General features: G+C 49.8%; 1 protein-coding gene across 6 annotated transcripts in view; it reads left to right on the plus strand.

Annotated features, from left to right (window-relative positions):
• Positions 1–1103: 1103 nt before the first annotated feature.
• BAZ2A (bromodomain adjacent to zinc finger domain 2A) overlaps positions 1104–13060 on the plus strand; it is a 34772-nt gene continuing 22815 nt past the window's right edge. For 4 of the 6 annotated variants that reach the window (XM_027854937.1, XM_027854941.1, XM_027854943.1 and 1 more), the window contains exon 1: positions 5434–5518. The gene's annotated coding sequence lies outside the window, so the exon portion shown is untranslated. Of the gene's footprint in view, positions 1152–5433; positions 5519–6173; positions 6216–13060 lie in introns of those variants that run through there. The other 2 variants (XM_027854938.1, XM_027854939.1) reach the window with 2 other exon arrangements.

Consider the following 13060-nt stretch of genomic DNA (forward strand, 5'->3'; position numbering starts at 1 on the left):
AGAAGTGGGACCCAGGTTAGCTGGTCCAGTGCTTTGTAACTGCCAGCTTTGGGGAAGGGATAGCCCATAGCCTTCCTGAGGCCCTCGGTTGTTATTGAAAGATCCAGAAAGTGTTGGTTCTGGATTGGTTTCTTAAACATCCCTGTCTGAGTTGAATGCAGTCAAGATCTTAAAATGGTTTATCATTACTTCCTTTGCCTACCAGTTCTCTAAGGAGGACTTGAATTTTGGATAAATTTCCCCTAGCGTCCTTTAAAGGCTGTCCCCAAATTCCAGCAAGAGTTGGGGCTAGCATATGACAAATTACTCACCGTCCTCTAGGAGGTACGCTGCAAAAGGGTGGCCTGTGGTTAAAGGGAAATCAAGAGCTAGGAAGAGGCCCATTTTCAAGGTCCCTCGGCTCTACCCCATTTGCCCTCTTCCTCCCCCGAGGGCTTTGAGGTCACTGGGTGAGAGGCAGGGTTGTGGCTGGGAGGACGGAGAGAACTTTGACCTTTTGGGTTTCCTGATTCCAGTGCGTTTTAAACCCGGTCTCAACGGGTTTCGGAAAAGAGGGAAGGGCAAGGATGGGGGTCCTTGCACATCCCGTGAAACCCCCGAGTTGTTAAAATGCCCCCTCCAGGGCCTCGCATAGACTCCACCCCTAGCCAAAGGTCCCACATATTCCCAGGACCTTGGGGTCTACTGGGTTCCATAAAACACTCCTTTTTCCCTGATCCAGTACAGGGGCCAGCGCCGGCGGGTCCTGGGGGACAGAGGAGGGTGGGGCGCGTGCCCCAGAGAGCCGCTCGGGGTTCAGTCCCACCCCCTTGCTCGCCCAGAAAATCCCCTCTCCCTTTTCCCTGCTGGCGTCCATTCCTGTCCCATCTTCATTCCCTGGCTCTTCCATCTTCCGAGTCCTCCCCCCCAGCTGGGTACTTTACCCGACTGCCCCCTCCCCCTACCCGGCCCCCGCCACGAGGCTCCTGCCCCTTTAAGCGCCACCCCCTATCCCCTGTTCCCTCTCTCCTCGCTGCTGCTTCTGCCGCCGCCGCCGCCGCCGCCGGCCCGGGGCTCAGGGAGGAGGCGCTGCCGCTGCCGCTGCCGCCGCTGCCCCTGCCGCCGCCGCCCGGCTCCGCTCAGCCACCTGCGCCTGCCCGGCCCCGCTCCAGGTGAGACCCTGCACCGGCCCCTCATCCCTCTCCGACCCACCGCAAGCTCCAGAACCCAAAGGTTGGGGCGCTCCTTGCTTGGCTCGGGGATTCCCTGCTCCGGGATCTCCTCAGACCCGCCGGAAATCCAGAATCCACTCTCCACCCCCGCGGGATCGGCTCCCGGGGTCTCCCCTCCACTCTACTGGAGTCTTTTCCTAGTGCATAGTCCAGGACTCTTCCTTCCCCCACCCCCACGCACGAACATGAGCAAGCACACACGCACGCACACATAACACACTTTTCCCACTAGCACCCAGAGATCTCCGAGGCTTGGGGATTCACTTCCCTTCCCCCCTCTGCTTCTAACCAGGATCAGCGCTTCACTCCCGAGCTCTTTCCCACGCGAGCCCGCTCCCCCCTCCCGCCCCCCACTCTTCCATGTGCCGAGGATAACTCGCATCCCCCTGGCTCACCGCTTTCTCCTAGGTGCGGGAAGCCCACCCCCCCACCTCTGCCCTCTCCCCTCCAATCTCTCCCCTCCCCCCCCAACCTTTCTTCCTGGGACTTTGCTTCTCGAGGTCTACGTAGCCTCGCTTGACAACCCCCCATGCCCAAGACCCTTTGTGAATGGGAGGTTCTGAACTCAGCACCTGCCAAGGATCTGAACTCTGCGAGGGGAATGTCCCACACTTTAGTCCAAGAAAGGGCTTCTGCTTTTTCCCAAGGGGATTTACACAGGGGAAGGCCTAAGACCCAGCCTGAGCGCCCTCAGGTGCCATGGGTTTTCGGAACCCTTTAGGACAGCTGGGTGTTCGGGTTGTCAGTTCCTTCTGAAGCTGGGAGTTGGAAACCAGATATTCTGGTAGAGGGAATGGGAGGGGAGGGTAACTTCCCCCATAACTTTAGGGGCTTGGGAGCTCAATGATATTTCAGAAGCAAAAGTGAGACCCTTTCACCCCACCCACCCCCACCCCGCCCCAGTCTTCTGTTGTATCACAGTCAAGGCTGGGACAATGGAGGAAAGGGAAGGATTATAGATCTCTGGATGTGCTGGTGAGTTGAACGCCCCTTTCCCCCAAAAAAACCCTCCCAGACTTTTGGAGACAGGAGGCTGTCTTGGCTTGGAAAATAAGTCTTTGGAGAGGTTTAGGAAAGAACACTTTTCTCCCCCGGTCTGGCAGTAACTCCAGTTGTAGCTTGAACTATTCTCGCCATATCTGGGGAGGTCGAAGGTGGGGGAGGTATTCTTTTACCTCAGTTGGAGATTTCAACTCCCACTCCAAGTTCGTGGGTTCTCCAGCTAAGGCCCCTCTTTTTCTCCTGCTTTCTTTTCACCCCTCCCCCTTCCAAGGTTGGGAGTGGGGGTGCTGGGAGCAGGCTTCAGCCTGCTCCTCTGAGTCATGAACTACCAGAGCAGCCAGAGAGCTGAGCCTGGCTGGGGTGGGGGCGGGGGTGTCTACTGCTGTGTTTGGGGCTGGATGCCAGAAGAACCTCTACAGTGATAGTGGACAAAAGGGGAGGCAAGAGGGTTTGGGAATGGGGGAAGCTGTGCCTCTCTCCCAGCCCTAGCCATCTGGCTAGAAACTGGAGCCATTTCACAATGGCAGCCGACCCCAGAGTTGGGTGATGCAGCAATAACATGGTGGCAGGGCTGGGGCTGGAAGGAAAGAGCAGGTGCTAATCTTCTCCCATGCCCTCCCCCTCCCCCCCCCACCACATCAGTTCTTACAAACCCACTGCCTGGGGTTGGGGCAGCGAGTGGTTCATTCTGTACCCCGGGCTCATCACTACGTATTGCAACCTCCTTTCTCCACCTGCACCCCAATTTTTCTGGCTTTTTAATCGACAGTCTAGTAGAGATGGGATGGGGGGGATAAGTGACTGGTAGCCAGCCAAACCTGGGTCAAGGGAGGGGAATGTCTGGGAAATCTAGGGTTTCTATCTCAATCTAGATGGAAGGGAGGCAAAACTGTTGTCCTGGTTAGCTAGTGACAGGTAGGAATGAGACACCCAGCTGTGAGCTGGGCAGATGGCTGTGCTCCCCCACACCCACATCCATCCTTCCTCAAAGAGAAAGGAGATAGGTATGCCTCCAAGTGTGAATCCCCTGTAGATAGATGTGAGGATGGTGGTCAGGTCTGTATCTGATATTCCCCCCGGATTAGCTCCTGCCCCATTTACTTTTCTATCCTCGGGAGGACCTCATCTACTTTAGAGAAACAGCCCCACGCTCCCTCCAGTCAGTACACTTAGTGGTCCCGGGGTGTTGTCGGTGGACAAGAGTAACACAAGGGGGTCGTGCTGGAGACAAAAGCCTAGGACCTGGAAGGGGTGGGGGCTGCCTGATTTCCAGGGCTGGGAGTCAGATTTAGGCACAACCTGCTCTCCCTGCATTCAGGTAGGTGTGTATGTATGTTTGTGTGGGTGGGTGGGTGGTTGTTGTGGTGGTGGTGGTGGGAGGGGTGTGGCTATGCCTAATCTGATAGGCAAAACCTCCACCCAGTGTTCCCTGGGCCTGTCGGAAGTTCTGCCCCCAGCAGCCAGGCATCTGGCTGAGTCTGATCCTTGTGTCTTCTCTGGGATGGAAGGGATTTGAAGGGCAAATTCTCCTTAGCCCTACCTTGTATTCCTGTGAAGGGTGGGGTGGAGTGGAGAGGAGGAAGTATCAATGGCCCGAAGAAATGGGGAGAGAAGGCTGAGAAGTTTTCTTTTCTTTTCCCTGGTTTTCCATGTTCAGCATTTTAGCTATATAATCTTTCACCTGCCATTTTTTGACGTCTTTTTTCCTAGCCATGGGGAGGAAGGGTGGAGGTAGGTTGTAGGACTGTGATCATACCCCTAATAGCATAGAGTCTGAAAAAGCTTTTTTTAGAGCAGAATTGTGTGTGGGAGGTTTATTTTTAACATTATTTAAAATTCTTTTTGAGTACCAAATTCTCTCCCTCCTTCCCAATTGAGAATTTTTCTCTCATTGAGAAGGCAACAATATGGTATTAGTTATACATTCCAAGTAAAAAGAAGGGGTTTTTAACCTCTTTTGTGTGTGTCATGGACACCTGATTGTCTAGTTCAGCCTATGTAGAATCCTTGTAATCAAGTCTGTAAATGTATAAAATAAATCCAACATCTAAGATTACAATGGAAACCTACTGAGTGGAAATACATAATTTTTTTTTTCAAAAAAGTTCACAAATTCCCGGTTAAAAATGCCTGAGACTAGATAGGTGCCCCTCTACCCCCAGGTCAAGGTTCCAGCCCTGTTTGGAACTGAGGATCAGAAAAGGGCCAAGGCCCATTAGTCCTGGGGTCACCCTACTGATTTACTTGGGAAGGGGGAAAAATTAAATTTTCTTTTCTTGAGGTCTTCCTCCTATTACCCCTCCCCTACACTTCATTAGGACCTTATCAGCCTCCCTGGCTCTTCCTTAAGTTCCCAGAGGAGTAGAGGTGAGTGGGGATTCACTCCCTTGGAAGTTTGAAAGTTCACCCTTTTTGGGTGAGAATAGTGTTGCTTTAGTTGCTGAGGGCCTGGGAGTAGATGGCTTCTACAATCCCTTCTAGCTCTTAAGTCTGATCCTAATCAAAGTCTATTCTTCCTCCCCTTTCCCCTGCCTATGGAAAGAGGAAGGTAGAGAAAGGGGTGGGGGAGGGGGGGGGGACACCGGTCTCCTTGAGCCACAGCCTCCTGGGGCCTACTGCTGCCTTGACTTCCTCACCCACATCCTACCTCTTTAGACTATTGGAAAATTAACCTTGTGCAAGGGAGGCAGGTTAGGTATGTAAAAGAGCAATGCATTGGGAGGTGGGAGACCGAGGTTCCAGTGCTGGCCACTAACTGTGTGACCTTGGGCAAGTCTATACCTTTTCTGTAAAATAAAGTAGGGTGTGGGGTTTGAGTAGATAATATTAGTAAGTTCACTTGGAACTCTGAGAGTACCTACTCAGAAATTTAAGGAAGAGAAGCAAACTCCAACCTCCTTAAGCCTGACCAGTTTGTGTGTGTGTGTGTGTGTGTCTGTGTGTGTATGTGTATGTTGTATGTTTGTGTGAGGGGGAGGGGAGAAGATGGACTTGCACAGTACTTTAACCATGTTAGAGAAAGCTCCAGAGCCCTTGACGCCCAAAGGAAGGATGGATCTGCGGTGGTTTGGTTTTTTTTTGTTTTTTGATATCTTGCTTGCAAACGTCAAGATACACCCAAGTTTTTCCCTGGCTGCTCTCCCCCCAGTGACAGCCCTGAATAGGACAGATGCTGGGCTCGGGTGCTACATACAACCAAACCTACTTTCCCCATACACAGGAAGCATCTCCACTCCTGGGGTTCTGCTGATGTCATCAGGACAGTGGTTAGTCAGGAAGGGCTAGTCTGCCCACACTGGACCTAGGTAAGCGCGTAAGACAGTTCTCCTCCCTCCTTTCCCTTCCCCCAACCCTTGCAGCCAGAGACCTGCTCACCTTTTACCGCTTCTCTCCCTTCCCTCTTCCCATCCCACCTGCCCCTTTGTGAAATTTTGTAAGAGCTTTATGGGTGCTGAAGCTGCTGCCTCTGCCTTCTTTTATGAGTCTGGGGTAAGAAATTGGCCTTGGGCGAATGGGCTCCGCGCTGTTCCCAGTTTGGAGGACACCGCGTAGGGCAGGGCGGGGGCTGGGAGTAGCTTGCGGCGCTAGGACCCAGCGGAGACGCGGAGGGGGCGGGGGCCGCGTCTCCGCGTTTTGAGGGGGCGGCGCTAGGACCCGGGGTGAACTGAGGCCCCGGCGGCGGGCGGTCCCCTCCTAGACGCGGCGCTGCCGGCGGCTCCTCCCAGCCCCCTCCCTCTCCTCTTCCCCTTCCCTCCCTCCGTCCCTCCCTCCCTCCCTCCGCCTCCTTCTCCGGCGGCGTCTCCGGCTCCTCGGGCTCTCCCCCGCCGGCCATGTTGGCTCCGCTCGGGCCCCGCGGTTAAGCCGCATCCCCGCCCCAGCCGTCCCTTCCCCTCGAGAGCGGCCCCAGTGCCCGACGGCCGGCCATGTGAACGCCCGCCCCCGGCCCTCCGGGGAGACGCGAGCCGGGCGCCCGGCCGGAGGACCCCGCCGCCGCCGCCTCAGGTATGGAGGGGAGGAGCGCTCGGGGCGGAGGGGGCACCGCCGCCGCCCCCCCCACCCCTCGCCGGGCCCAGCCGCGCGCTCCCCGGCCTGGGGTGCGCTGTGGGGGGAGGGCGCTCCCTCACGGGCCGGGGCCCCCGGGCGCCCCCGCACGAGGAGCTCCGGGCCGGGGGCTTTCCGGGAGATTCCACTTGATTCTCGGGGATCCGAGTGGGTTTCCCGCCCCGCCCCTCATGGGGAATCCCTGAGTATTTGGATGGGGGGAGAGAGCGCGCGCGAGAGGGGGATTCCCCGGGAGGGGGGGCAGGGAAGGACTCCTCTTTCAGGGTGTTCGCTGGAATGGGGGAGGGAGCGAGCCTCTTTGGAGCGGAGGGGAGCCGGAAAGGTACCCGCTTTAACTTGAGTGGGTCTTTGTGTGAGGGTCAGTATCAGCCAGGAATCCCCTGTCCCGGGATCGGGGGGGGGGCAGAATTGAGGCTGGGTTTCTTGGGGTGGGGGTGGGGGCACCGAGAGAGAAATAAGTAGTGATCTCTCCAGCATTAAAGGTGTCCCCAGTGAGTTACCTGGTAGCAAAGGGTGACCCTGTTTCTCCAAAAGTCTGGATTTCTAGAGAGCTTATGCTGTGGGGGGCCAGGGGTGTGTGTGGCGGGGGCGGAGGGGGTCCTCCTTCACTCTGGAATTGGTTGGGATGGGGGGTGATGAGTCGCTGCCACCTCCCTCTGTATACAAACAGCCCCTCCCCCAGCCTCCTGGCAGGAAGTGCTCGGGAAATGGCAGCTGTGCGTTAGGTTGCTTCTTCTCTTGTTTTGAAATGTCCTTTTTAATCAGATTTGGTTTCATTTTCTGGGGCCTCCTAGGCAGGCCCTGGCCCTGTCCATCCCACCATGTGGCCTAAGAGTCCTTGCCACTGACTTTTGCTTTTCTTCCTTCAACTCGGGCGCCCCCGAGGGTCCCCGGCCCCCCGCCCCAGTCTGGTTCAGCAGTTGACTCGTCCATCTCTGGTTTCCCACCTCCGGGACATTTCTGTTATTGCCTTTCAAGTTATTTTATTTTTCTTTTTTACTTCTTTTGGACGAGCTTAGGATATGAAAAAAGCCGATTCAGTCATCCTCTAATGGGAGCTTCCTGTACTTTCATTATGGCTGATAATAGTCTTCATATTAAGGGCATTTGAGCATCTTTCCTTTTCTCTCTTTTGATCTTCTGGACCCTAAGGGGGAGAGGAGTGGGAAGGACTCCCCACAGTGAGGTGGGGGTGCAGGATGAGAAGTTTTCTGCCGGAGTTAGAAATTTAGGAACTTGATTTTGAATGGAATTTATTTCTTTGGGGAAAGGAGTGTTTAAGAGTCTTGGAAAGCCAGGCTTTGATCTTCTCAGCCTTCACCAGACCTGAGGTCAGCCTCTGTCGGTGCCAGTTAGATATCTTCGATGGGAGGACAGAAGAGAGCCATTTTCACCCTTCTGCAAACCTAACTAATTAGGATTACAAAGGCGAGTATCATATGACACTCCTTCCCATAAAGGACGTCTTTCCTTGTGTCTCTATTGGATTGCAGTAAGTTGTTGTCCTTGTTTTTTTGGCAAGCCATGTGCTTTGGTCCCTTTGCTTAGTCGGGAAATGGCTAAAAAATAGTTTGGTCTCAAGATTCTCAGATGAGTAGGATCTGGAGATGGGGAGAATTAGGTTCCAAAACTCTAGTGAATCTTGAAAACTGCTGCTTTTTCAGTTGCTTCTCCTGGTATTTAAGACATCATTTCAATCTTTTCTTCCCTCAACCTTCCCACCTAGAGGCAGGTATCCAGATCAAATGTCCAGGAGATAATGAATGAAAAGAAAAATATTGGCTTGGAGGGGGTATGGGATGGGGTGGGTGTATGTTTGTCTGGCAGGCAGCAAAACCTGACTAAAATAACATCCTGCTTGACATTAACCTGCTTCGATTTCTGACATTCTGGGAACTATAAAATCAGTTTTTCTTGAGCTGTTTTCTTCTTCCTTTGGATACCTGCCCTTCTGTTTGACTGGCATTGCTTCCCTTCACCCCCTGTTTTTTATGTGCATAACTAGGGAATTCCTTCTCAATGTCTTCGTTGTGATTATTGCTTTATCCAGTGTTAATTATTATTTCCTCTTTCTTGGTCTTAAGCCCTTCTCTCCTCAGCCTGTGCTGGAATTCCTAGGTTGATTCTTTAGGAACCTGTTTGTTAGAGGAGTTTTTTTGGGGGGAGGGAAATTGTTGATGGTTTTCTGAGGTTTTTGTAGGGGTATAAATGGAAAAAATACTTTTTTTTCTTGTGAACTCTAGAAAATCTAGAAGCTGATGCTCGTAAAGTAGATCCTGACTCCATATGAGATTGTATTAACCAGGAGTGAAGCAGAGAAAGGTTCAGTCTCCATTATTCAGAAATTCTGAGTCTTAGTATTTATAGAAATGGAGAGCTCTCCATTTGCCCTTTTCAATGAGAAAGACATTTCTTCACCATATCATTGCCTTTCTTAGTGTTCCAGAGGTCTTAGATTTGAACCTCAGAACTCATCTGATCCAACCCAGAGCTGAATAGGAGTCCCTGCTGTAATATTCCTGCGGGTCATCATCCACTATAGACTGGATGTTAACTCACTTAGGAGGGGCCTACTGCTTCTGGAAGCAGCCCATTTCACTTTAGGACAGCCCTAAATGTTGAGTCAAGGCAGTGTGTTATAGTGAAAACAATACTGGATCTGGAGTGGATCAAGCAGGCAGGGGTTTAAATTCCATCTGCCTTTTTACTGCATTTGTCATCTTGGGCAAATCATTTAACCTCTCTGGACCTCAGTTTCCTTCTTTGTAAAATAATAGGGATGGCCCTTCTAGCTTTGAATCTATAATCTAATGATCCTAAGTAAAAATCTGCCATGTTTCTGGCTTCTACCCATTGTTCTAGCTCTGCCCTCAGGACTAAATAGAACAGACTTTATTCATCTTCTAAATACTTGAAGACAATTATTATATCTCCTCTACAATCTCCTTTCTCTATCCTAAACATTTGTTGTTATTGTTGAGTCATTTCAATTGTGTCTGACTCTCTGTGACCCCATCTGGGGTTTTCTTGGCAAAGGTACTGGAGTGGTTTGCCATTTCCTTCTCTAGTTCATTGTACAGATGAGGAAACTGGGGTACAGGGTTAAGTGACTGGCCCAGGGTCACACACAGCTGTCTAGTAAGTGTCTGAGGCCAGATTTGAACCAGGATTGGTCCTCCTGACTCCAGGGCTGGCACTCTATACACTGCACCCCTTAACTTCTTCTATCCTAAAAATGACTGATTACTTTCGTAGATTCACATCATGGTATGGTCCTGATCCTCTCTTTAATTCTAAACAGTTTTAAATTATTTTTAACCTCTTCTCAAGGGGAAGGTTAAGATTGAGGCACAAAGTTACTAAATTGGCCTGAGTCAGGTAGGAAGCTAGAGTACCCTAGCTTGTTTTGTCCTTCGATCCCATGGTGAGTTGTAGACTATAGAAAAACAAAAAGCACCAGTGTCTTTGGTTTTGTGTCACTGTTTTTTGATCCTTCTCTTGCATCCTCTAAAGAGTCACATTGTGATTCCTAAGCAGTTGGAAAACCTGGCTTTGAAGAGAGAATATTGCCACCTGTCTTACGGGAAGAGTGTACTGAACCCAGTTTGGAGACTTTGGGTTTGCGCCCTAGCCTTGTACCTTGGTCAGATCACTTAACCTTTTGTATTTTCCTGCCCACATAGTCTATGGTTCTATGACTCGGAGATGAAATACTCAATTCCAAGTTGTCCTCCCCAGACTGCTCCATGCATATGGCTTGGGGCAAGTCACTGGACCTTTTTGGATCTCGATTTCTTCATCTGTAAAATGAAAAGGTTGCTCTCAGACCCATTCTAGCTCTTAATTTATAATCCTTTGTTCGTATGTCCTTAGTTCATAGCCCTGGATAAAATGCAGGAAAGGGCTTTTTAAAAAAATCTTGATCAGTGTATATAAATAGTTGTAATTCTTTATGTTTTATGTTTCTATATAGACAGCAGAACCTATAGCAAAGCAGAAACCTTTTCCTAGAAGAGGACAGCTAAAGTTTGGTTTAATCACTTGACAGTAAAAACCTGCATTAGGTTAGTTTTATTCATCCCCAGCAGGTTGGGGGAATAATGACTAGGAATGGCTTTTTAGTCAAAAGATAATTCTACCTTAACCCCAAATCTGTCAGAAGACAACAGTGGGATGTGGGTTGTGTGGCTCTGGTGGTGAAAAGCAGATAGAGGCCGAAAGCATCTGAGTCTAAATCCCAGCTCTGCTCCTGTACGTTTGTCCATCTCTGGGCATCTGTAAATGAGGGCTTGGTTGATTGGTTTCACAACCCAGGTGTTAGGAGCCCAAGTTAGAAGTGTTTAGCTTTGATTAACCTGGTCTCTTTCACAAACCATGGTATTAAATGGTGTGCTTAGTGGGGAATCTCCAGTGCTTGGCCATTCCTGTTCGAGGGTCATCTTGATGGTTATGACTGTGGGAGGTGCAGAGTTGTGGACTGGGGTGACCTCTGCTGTTGTGTGCTTCCAAAGGCATTCACCTAGTGCAGTAGTGAAGCCCAAGGTTAAGCAGTTCTTAGCTGGAAGTTCTGTTTGGTTCTGATTTCCTCTAGGAATCAGAATTGCTGCTTGTTTGGTCAATGCTTTTTTTGCTTTCAGCTTGTATTTTCAGTCTGCTCCCTGGTTTTTAATGTCACATGCTAGGTTCCAGCTAGCTTGCTTAGAACTTGGCAATGTTGTTTGCTTTTCTTTTTCACTTTTCATCTTTAAAGAGCAAGGTTTGAATTTTGAAACCTTTTGAGTATGACTGGAGAAAATCCATACCCCCAGTAGATGAGTAGGTTGTTGATGAGAAGTAACATAATTTAGAGGTAAATTACTTTTTGCCTGTGCTGATATAGTCACCTGGGTCTCTAGGCCTTGGCACATTGCTTAGGAGTTCTTTTAGTACAAACTGCTTCCTCTCCCTCAACCTTCTTTAAAAACAAAAGCTCCCCTTTTCAATCAATCGAAAACCATTAATTGAGCACCTGCTCTGTGCCAGGTACTGTGTTACGTGATGGGGAAATGGAGGCAAAAGATAGTCCCTGTCCTCAAGGAACTCGGTCTGATGTGGCAGACAACTTGGAAACAAAATAAATGTAAACAAGCTATATACAGGATAAGTAATAGAGGGAAAGCACTAGAATTCAGGGGGGTTGGGAGAGGCTTCCTGTAACAAATAGAATTTTAGTTGGGATTTGCTAAGGGATCGGAGCTGGGTAAAGAGAACCCACTTTGGCACACATCATGTGCTGTGCCTGAGTCAGAGTCAGGGAGGAAGCAAGCCCTGTTCTGTTGGGGCCCAGAGCTGAGGGGCTTGACTAACCTATCTTGGGGACAGAGCATCTTGAGTCTTCTGGTATTTGGAAGCCTGCAGCTGTGAGGAATAGAGCCCAGCACAGAAAGAGTTTCTAGATAGAAAAGTCAAAGCAGTCTTTACCTAATGCCTTAGGGATTATGAATGTAAGCTCTTCATCTTTAGGGTTTCTTTTCTATCTGGTTGGGGGGGGAGGGGGCAATGTGACAGTTGTTCCATACCTACCTCTAATAGGCCAGTGAACTGCCAGTTTTAGTATTGGGATCTGGCAGCTGAAGCAGGACAGATATAGAGGATTGTTACACAGAGTCTTGACCAAGGTTGCTTGTAGTTGAAAAGCTTGGTTACAACCCATCAGATGAATTTTCCTTTTACTGTGAGAGAAAGAAGGGAAACTCCTAATCTCTGTAACTTATAAAGATGACCCCATTGATATAATTTGGGGACTTATTGAGGAATAGGGAAGCACTTTTAGTTGAGAATAAGGAATATTTAAGCTGTAATTGTGTCTTAGGGGTTAAGGGGAGGAAGGAATCCCCAAGGCGCACAATGGATAGAGCACCGGGCCTGGAGGCAGGAAGATTTGAGCTTAAATTCAGGCCTCAGACACTAGCAGTGTGATCCTGGGCAAGTCACTTAACCTCTGTTTACCTCAGTTTCTTCCATTGTAAAATGGGAATAATAATAGCACCTGCCTCTCAGTGTGGTTGTGAGGATCCAATGAGATCATATTTCTTAAAATGCTGAACACAGTGCCTGGCCCATAGTAGGTGCCATATAAATGCTACTGCTATTGTTGTTATTATTGGAAGGGCCCTAGGAGACCTGAGTGTCAGGATTGGTTATGGTAGGTAGCTGTGTAACCTTTGTTGAATTCTGAATATCTCTTTCAGTACTTTGCCAGCCTTTTCACCCTAGTATTCTAACATTGGCCACCTGAGCAATGACTGTTTTAAGAAGGCAGGCTTTTCAGGGCTTTGGTGGCTTTGGTTTGCTTTTCTGCTTTCTGTTTTAGGGGACAATGTTCCATAACTCTTGGAAATGAAACTTCTTGCCCTCTTAAATGACCCATTTGCATAGGCCTCATACTGGCAGGGTGCTTACCTAGTTTCACTTCCTGGTCATGAGGACTTTTCTTTTTGCAGGATGCTTTTCTGAAAGTTGGACATTGACTGATTTCTGCAGTCATTTGGCTGTGATCCTGATAGTACAAAGGGAGATGCCCTCCCTGCTTTATTTTCTTTTCTTCTCTGCCCAATTCTCCGTCAACACCCCTATTCTGCACCCTCCTCCCCCCCCCTTTCCCTTTCCCCCAATTACATACTGGTTCTAGAGAGGAAGAAAAAAATTACTTTCAGGCTTTTGTTGCAAAAGTCATCTTGGATAGGGATGTTGATGCTAAGTAGCCTTCGTATCCCTATATTCTGGGTTCCATTAGCATAGTCTTG

This window comes from Vombatus ursinus, unplaced genomic scaffold (assembly GCF_900497805.2).
Source record: "Vombatus ursinus unplaced genomic scaffold, bare-nosed wombat genome assembly UNPS02010769.1, whole genome shotgun sequence".
Lineage (NCBI taxonomy): Eukaryota > Metazoa > Chordata > Mammalia > Diprotodontia > Vombatidae > Vombatus > Vombatus ursinus.